The sequence below is a fragment of the Chrysochloris asiatica genome, unplaced genomic scaffold (genome assembly GCF_000296735.1).
Source record: "Chrysochloris asiatica unplaced genomic scaffold, ChrAsi1.0 scaffold00023, whole genome shotgun sequence".
In the NCBI taxonomy this organism is placed as follows: Eukaryota; Metazoa; Chordata; class Mammalia; order Afrosoricida; family Chrysochloridae; genus Chrysochloris; species Chrysochloris asiatica.
In genome coordinates, this window is record NW_006408541.1 from 20,707,058 (window position 1) to 20,714,446 (window position 7,389).

Genomic DNA, 7,389 nt, shown 5'->3' on the forward strand with positions numbered 1-7,389 from the left:
GCTGGTAGTTTTGAACTGCTGACTTTGCGGCTCGTAGCCCGATTCGTAACCACTACGCTTCCAAAGCCTTTGAAACCCGAAGGGGCGGCTCTGCTTTGTCCTATAGGGACACTATTTATTATTACTGTTTTTTGGTAGGAGAGTCCACTTGACCTGACTCCTGCCTGTCTCTGCCTTAGTCACCAGTGGCTCTCCCCTTCACTTACTGCCCCCGTGACTGTCTTTCTGACACTCAAACATGCCAAGTGCCCCTTAACCTTGTGCCCCATGCACTTACTTTTCCCTCTGCTGACAATGTTCTCCCTCAGACAGCTGGAGGACTGGCTCCTACTGTCCTCACAGAGATCTCTGCTCAAATGTCACCTCTCAGAGAGACTTTCCCTGACTACAGAGACCAATACCTCAGTGTTCTTGGGACTGATTGCTTCCCAGGAAGCAGAACTTTCCGTGGTAAAAGCAGGACAGTCCGGGCAAACTGTACAATACCATTCTCTCTCATTCCCTGTCTGTGTTCTCTGCTTTCTGTTTGTCTTCATAGCATTTGTGACTCTCCGGCCCCTTCTCATACAATCATTTAATTTAATGTGGCTTCCCAGCTCTACGAGGGCAGGAACTTTCTTGTGGTTTTTGTGTTTCTTGTGGAATCTCCAGCATCTAAATTGGGCCTGGGATATATTAGGTAAACAGTACATATTTTATCAATGAATCAAGGAATGAATTGATATAGTAATTATTATACATTTATGAAATGGAATATTATACAACTAAAAATTATACATAAACCTATCTTGATTAAAATTGGAGCACATATGAGGGGGCTTCAAATAGTTTGCGGAAAAAATCCATTATCTTTTTATTCTATTTTTCCATAAACTTTTTGAAGCCCCCTTATATATGTAGATGCAGTCAAGTTAAAAAGGTTCAAAACCAGTGGTCATAGTTACAGTAAACCAATGAATGGTTCTGGAAAGAGGGAGAGAAAAATGTAGAATAAAATTCAAAATTACAAAATCAAATCAAACCTACTGGTCTAACTGAGACTGGTGGAACCCTTGCTGCTGTTGTCATTGTTTAGTGCCATCAAGTTGATTCTGACTCATAGTGACCCTGTATAGGGTTTCCGAGGAACAGCTGGTGGATTTGAACCGCTGACTGTGCAGTTCAAACCAACCTTGTGGTCCAATGCACATCCTACAGAGTCACACCAAGACTTCACCATAGCCTTTGTTGTTGTTAGGTACCATCAAATCAATACCGACTCATAGCGACCCTATACACAATGAACAAAACACTGCCCAGTCCTGAGCCAACCTCATAATTGTTGCTATGCCTGAGCCCACCGATGCTGCCATTGTGCCAATCCATCTTGTCGGGGGGGTCTTCCTGTTTTTCTCTGACCCTCCACCTTACCAAACATGGTATCCTTCTCCAGAGATTTGTCCCTCCTGACAATATGTCCAAAGTATGAGAGATGAAATCTGGCCATCCTGGCTTCCAAGGAACACTTTGACTGTATTTCTTCCAACAGATTTGTTTGTTCTTTTGGCATTCCATGGTACTTTCAATATTCTCCTCCAACACCATAATTCAAATGCATCAATTCGTCTACAGTCTTCCTTATTCACTGTCCAACTTTCACATGCATATGAGGTTACTGAAAACACCATGGCGACCTTAGTCCTCAAGCTGACATCTTTGCTCTTCAATACAAAAGGTCTTGTGCAGCAGATTTGCCTAATGCAATATGTTGTTCAATTTCTTGACTGCTACTTCTATGAGTATTGATGGTTGATCCAAGCAAAATGCAGTCCTTGGCAACTTCAATCTTTTCTCCATTTATATGGATGTTGTTTATTGGTCGAATGGTGAGGATTTTTGTTAACAATGAGGTGCAACCCATACCAAAGTTCTGTATCATCAGCCAAAACAAGGCCAGGGGCAGACTCTAGAACAGACCACCAATTGCTCATGCCTTTAGATACCCCTCAAACCTGGAACTGAATCCATTCTCAGAAACACAATTTCAGTCAAACAACAGACAGGTCAATAAAGTCAACAGTAACACCCAACAACCTTCAGTACCATCAACCATGTGAGACCAAAATGGCAGCATTGGCCCCAAAATAAATTCAGAAGGGGCAGCAAAGGAGGACTGGAAACAAGAGGCAGTCCAGTGGGAAGAGTGCTGTTACTCCGAGCTTGCAAACAAGAAAGAAAATTGTTGAATGGAAAACGAATTTGTTCTATAAACTTTCACCCACGCCACAATAAAATGTGCATTAAAAACAAAAACAAAAAAATACAATAGTTACACTAGGCTACCATTTTTATAAAAGGAAAAAAAAAGATTCATATATGTACTTGTGTATTTGTTGTTAGGTCATGTGGCGTCATCTTCTACTTATATGGAGCCCACGTGACAGAGTAGAACTGCCTCAGAGGGGTTTCCAGGCAGTTCAAATCCACCAGGTGCTCCTCAGAAATCCTATACAGGGTCAGTATGGATCAGAACCGACTCAACGACACTTAACAGCGACAACAACAATCTTTATGAAAGCCAAGTACCAGGTCTTTTCCCACAGAGTTGCTGAGTAGGCTCCAATGGCCAGCCTTGGGGTTAGCAGCCAAGCTAACCATCATAACAACAACAACAACACTATCAGGAGAAGTCCTGGTGTGGCGCTGTGGGCTAATGTGCCAGACTGCAAAGTCATTTGAACTGCAAGGGTCAGTGGTTCAAGCTCACTAAGCTGCTCCTTGGAAACCCTACGCAGGGTTGCTATGGGTCGGAATCGACTCAACGGCACTTAATAACAACAACAACACTATCAGGAGAATCCTGGTGTAGCACTATGGGTTAATGTGCTGGACTTATTTGAACCATGTCAGTGGTTCAAGCTCACCAGCTAGCTGCTCCTCAGAAACCCTATACAGGGTCGTTATGGGTCGGAACTGACTCCATGGCACTTAACAACAACATACACAAATAAAAGGAGCCCTGATAGCATTTTGTTGTTCCAATTCATTGTTGTTGTTGTTATGTGCCATGGAGTCAGTTCCGACTCATAGCGACCCTGCATAGGGTTTCCGAGGCTGTAAATCTTTACGAGAGCAGAAAGCCTCATCTTTCTCCCGCAGAACAGCTGGTAGTTTCGAACTGCTGACCTTGTGGCTCGCAGCCTGATTCGTAACCACTACGCTACCAGAGTTCCAATTCATAGAAACCCTTTATAAGTTTTCCAAGGAGCAGCTGGTGGATTTGAACTGTCAATTGTGTGGTTTGTAGTCTAGTGGTGATCCTACAGTGCCACACCAGGAGTCCTCATTTGTGTATGTTGTTGTTTTAGTGTTGCGGAGTCAGTTCCTACTCATACTGACCCTGCATAGGGTTTCCAAGGAGCAGCTGATGAGTTTGAACCACTGACCTTGTGGTTCAAACCAACTTTGTGGTCCAGTACTTTATCCCATGATGTCACACCAGGACTCCTTATTTGTGTATGTGTTGTTTTAGAGTGCTGTTGAGTCGGTTCTGACTCATAGCGACCCCGTATAGGGTTTCCAAGGGGGCGATTAGTGAACTTGAACCACCGACCTTGCAGTTCAAACCAACCTTGCCATCCAGCGCACTTGTGTAAAGACACAGGAAAAAGCCTGAAGGGCCATGGCCCAAGGTAACAGTGGTTTCTTAGATTAGACTCCTTTTATGTTTGTACTGTTGTTTGAATTTTCTCAAGATGCTGCTATTCAGGAAGTACTTAAGGAGGAAGACCCCGTGGAAACCTTGACAAGCCCAGTGTCTGCCCACATCTGAACAGCTCTCAGCTCCAAAGGGTTTTTACCGTCCTGCCCCACCAGTTCTGATATTCTGGCCAGGGGCTGACCATCAACACCCTGTGACTTCCCAGGGAGTGGTCCAGGTCTCTCAGGGCTGTCTCTTCCCCTAATTTGTACAGCCCAGACTTGAATTCCTCTGTTCCATCACTATATGCCGATGGATATGTTTGCATCTCCCTGAACGACTCTCTTCCTGTGGAATATGTCTGCAAACCCACCTGGCCCACTCAGCTAACCCTTTTCATCTGCCCTCGTTTGCCCTCCCAGAAAAGCCTTGCCAGATCCCTGCTGATCCTACAGGCCCTCACTCCTGCCTTTGAGCCTGCTAATGTTGATGATTTCTTCTCACGCTACTGTAATGTAGTCATTTACATGCCTTCTGGAGTCCAGTGCATACCACTGCTGACCCACCTCAAATGCCAGCCTGATCCCATTTTATTCTGACAGCTCCATGAACTAACAATTACCATCCCTGTTTAAATAAAGGTGGATGAAACTGAGGCACCAAGGGGCGAAGAGACTTCCTCAAGATACAGTGAACATATCAGACAGCTGGAATTGGACCCAAGATGTCTGATTCCAAAGCCTGTGGCCGGGAGTTATGGGGAAAAGTTAGGAAAAAAGAAAAGCAGTGGGAAGACAGTGAGACTACAGTGGTTAGCTGTTGGTGTTAGTGCCATTGAGTCGCTCCCGACTCATCGAGTGGTTGTGATGTGCCGTGGAGTCAGTTCCGACTCACAGCGACCCTACACAGGATTTCCAAGGTTGTAAATCGTCACGGGAGTAGAAAGCCTCATCTTTCTCCAATGTAAAAGCTGGTAGTTTCGAACTGCTGACCTTAAGGTTTGCAGTCCAATTTGTAACCACTACACTACCAGAGCTCCTTAAACTCATAGCCACCTTGTATAGGTTTCCCAGCAGCGGTTCGTGAGCTTGAACCAACCTTGTGGTTTAAACTGACCTGTAGTCCAGCACATTAACCCATAGTGCCACAACAGGACAACTCATAGGGACTCTGTAAGGAAATTCCAAGGAGTGGCTGGTGAGTTTGAACCGCTGACCTTGCGGCCCAGTGCATTATCCTGCAGAGCTACCCAAGGACTCCAGGAAGGAAGAAAATTGGGCAGCTGAGAGTTCAGAGCGTTAGTTACTCTGGGGGCAGGGGGGAAAGGAAAGAGAGAAGAAAGAAATTATGAAAAACAATTAGGAAAGCAGGAAGAAGTTAGGAAGGAGATTGACCAGGTGAAGAGTCTACAGGCAGGGGACCTGTACACAGCTGAGCTTCTCACCTGAAAACTTGGGGTCTCACTCAGCTCAGGTCCTGGGGAGCAGCTCCCGCGCATGACTCTGCACTCCTCTCTCTCAGCATGGTCCTTCTGACTTGAAACCCAATCCTGATTTGCCAAGCCACCTTCCCATTCAGGAGCGACCTGTCACCCACTCGCCTGGCCTCCCAAGCCGGCTCCGATCTCCCAGTCCCAGCCCTGCCGGTTGGGAGCTGGCTTCAGGTCCTCCCAGTTACTAATTAACCACCGACATGAGTTATGATGCTGGCTGCTCCAATGGCTCCGAGATGGGCCCTGCCCTGGGGACCCTCTAAACATTAAAAGCTACTGTGAAAAAAAAAAGCTGCTATGTCTGACCTTGGGCTAGTTAGTGACTCAGCTCTGAGTTTTATGTAAATCACTGATGATGGCATGTGCCCAAGGGAGAATTTCTGAGATCCTTTTCAATACTGCCATATGTTTCCAGTCTCTGAAATCCCACCTCCGCCTCAAGATCCAGCTCAAATGCTAATTTTTCCAAGTAATTTTCCCTGGCCCCACCAGTGGGACCACTTTCTCTTTCTCACAGGAGAACTAAGGTGCAGAGGGCTTGTCTTATAAAAACCCCGATGGGCCTCTGTGTTTAACCCTTCCACAGACACCTCAGAAATAGGCAGATGGGTATCCTCTGAGCCAGCCCCATGGCTTGACACCTCTGGCATGCTCTTGTTTGGAGCCAAAGTCTGCCTTCCGGAGCATACCTACTCTGGCACTGCCCTAGGAGAAGAATCACAGCTGAATATAGACCTGGGCCCCTCCGCTTTGGGGAAATCTGGGGCTCTGGGCCCAGAGCTCAGCTCTTCCCAGATTACCTGGAGGAAGGCTTGATAGTGGTTGACCCCAAATGTCCCAAACTGAAAGCTGTATCTCAAGGCATGGGCAGGACCTGACTTAGGGGATAGGTGAGGAAGGGGCTGCCCAGAGACCCCTTCTCAGTAGGCAACTCATTTCACAAGGTTTTCTCTGTCACTTTTTCATTATAATTCCTACAGCATTCCAGTTATCCCAGTGCTTTCCAAACTGCCTACTCTAAAAAGCTCTGGAGGGTCCCTCCATCACATTCCCCTCCTCTGCCAACACAGATATCAGCATGTGACTGGCCCCAGCCCAGAGAGGGGAGGCGGCTGGTCCAAGTGCACAGAGCAAATCAGGGCAGAGCCCAGGGCCCCGCCCCTTTCCAGAGTTGTGCTGCTGCTCCACCAGGCTCCGCCTCCCTTTCATTCCAAAGTCAGTTTAAAAAAAAAACCACCACACACACACATAATGGTATTGCATAACCTGCCAGAGAATTCCAACATACATGTGCCATCCAAAGTGAAAGCTTTTCCAACCCATCTTCAATCTTATATCCAGAGGAAATTAAAACCAAAAATCAAACCCGAGGCTGTAAATCTTTTGAGGGAGCAGGAAGCCCCATCCTTCTCTCTCAGAGCAGCTGGTGGGCCTGAACAGCCAACCTTGTGGTTAGCAATCCAGTACTTACTCTACTGAGTATGTTGGACTGTTGTTGTTAAGTGTAATTGAGTCAGTTCTGACTCATAGCGACCCTGTATTGGGTTTCCTAGGAGCAGCTGGTGAGCTTTCAACTTGAGGTTCAAACTGACTTTGCAGTCCAGCACATTAACCCACAGCGCCACACCAGGACTCCCAGTTGGACAAAAAAGATCAGTTCCTTGCTTCATTCTTCATCTCTTCTAGCTATTGCCTTTTATATTTGTCTCATGTGTTTAGATAGCGCGGTTATACCGCCATTTCTCAACCTGTCTTTTAAAAATTGCCAGTGGCTTTCTTCCCAGTATAGAACATGAATATACAGCTATCACACATTCAAACACATATTTGTGTGATCGTTTGCTTTTTCTGAAGTTAATAACACTCTCATTTACTGGGTTAAGACATAAGAGGGGACCTTCAGAAAGTTCATAGAAAAATTCTATTATCTTTCAATTCCATTTTCCTATGAACTTTTTGAAGCCCCCTCATATACAATTCTCTCTGAAAATAAAAAGATAAAACTCTTACTGTATTAATATATCTATTGTTTTGTTTTCCTTCATCATTCTTCCTTTTCTTCAGTCTTCATCCAGCCTCCTGTTCTCACCTGGACAATTGCCCAGGTATTAACCTGACCTTTCCTTTTCCTAGCATTCTGGAAATCTTATTTCTTTGTCGGTTCTCCTATTTTTCTCTTTCCTTTCATTTTGATCAAGTACATCCTCAAGTGATTTTC

At 45.5% G+C, this 7,389-nt stretch overlaps 1 protein-coding gene across 1 annotated transcript in view; it reads right to left on the bottom strand.

The window, feature by feature from the left end:
- Positions 1-5,291, bottom strand: part of SGK2 (serum/glucocorticoid regulated kinase 2) — a 27,663-nt gene extending 22,372 nt beyond the window's left edge. The window contains exon 1 of the mRNA XM_006839286.1: positions 5,124-5,291. The gene's annotated coding sequence lies outside the window, so the exon portion shown is untranslated. The remainder of the gene's footprint in view (positions 1-5,123) is intronic.
- Positions 5,292-7,389: the final 2,098 nt, after the last annotated feature.